Raw genomic sequence first — 844 nt, 5'->3', positions numbered from 1 at the left:
ACCAATAAAGATTTTATACACAATTTGACAATAACCTGAGTTACTTTACAATTTATTTAAATATTTTAGTTTTGTTTTATTATTTTTATAAAACTGTAATATCAATATAGGTATAGGTTAGGTACTAATTGTAATATCTTAACATACTAAGAAGGTTAGGTTAGGTTGGGGTCTTCTATTCAGCTTTTCAAGGTAAACTCAAATATTCACAATAAATTAGTATGTCACATATGCACTTATTCATAAGCAAGATATTGACTATAAGCAAGTGCGAGAACGGGTTGCAGAGGCGTGTCTGAGAGACAATGTGGTGTTGACAGGTGGCACTTCCAGTGCTACCTGGTGAACATGAGGCCAGATTAGGCCAACTCTTCTCCATTGGTGATATTACCACTGCTGTATTAGGACACTCCATAGACACATCGAGCATTGCGCTAACGGGCTTTCTTGAAAATGTTTTTTACCTGTTGATGATTTCGAGAGTTCTATTTTCGCGGCCTTCCTTGATTGGTTGCCTCATGTGTGAGGCTAATTCGCAGCCCAATAGAAAAACCAGAAATGGGAAGGAGGAAGACGATTGGATAGGAAATGAGAGGAAGAAAGGGAAGAGGACATGAAAGTAGTGACGTTTGATTGATTGATTGATGAAGATTAAGCCACCCAAAAGGTGGCACGGGCATGAATAGCCCGTAAACTGAAGTCCATGTTGTTGTTGTTGTTATAGATTCAGCTACTCGGAAGAAGTTCCAAGTTAGCACGGGCTGTGGTGAGCCAGTAACTTGCCTGGCACAGGAGCGGGGCAAATAGCACGGGCTATGGTGAGCCCAGTAGTGGACTTATTTGG

This window comes from Procambarus clarkii, chromosome 51 (assembly GCF_040958095.1).
Source record: "Procambarus clarkii isolate CNS0578487 chromosome 51, FALCON_Pclarkii_2.0, whole genome shotgun sequence".
NCBI classification, from domain to species: domain Eukaryota; kingdom Metazoa; phylum Arthropoda; class Malacostraca; order Decapoda; family Cambaridae; genus Procambarus; species Procambarus clarkii.
Note: the sequence above shows the minus strand (reverse complement) of the source record.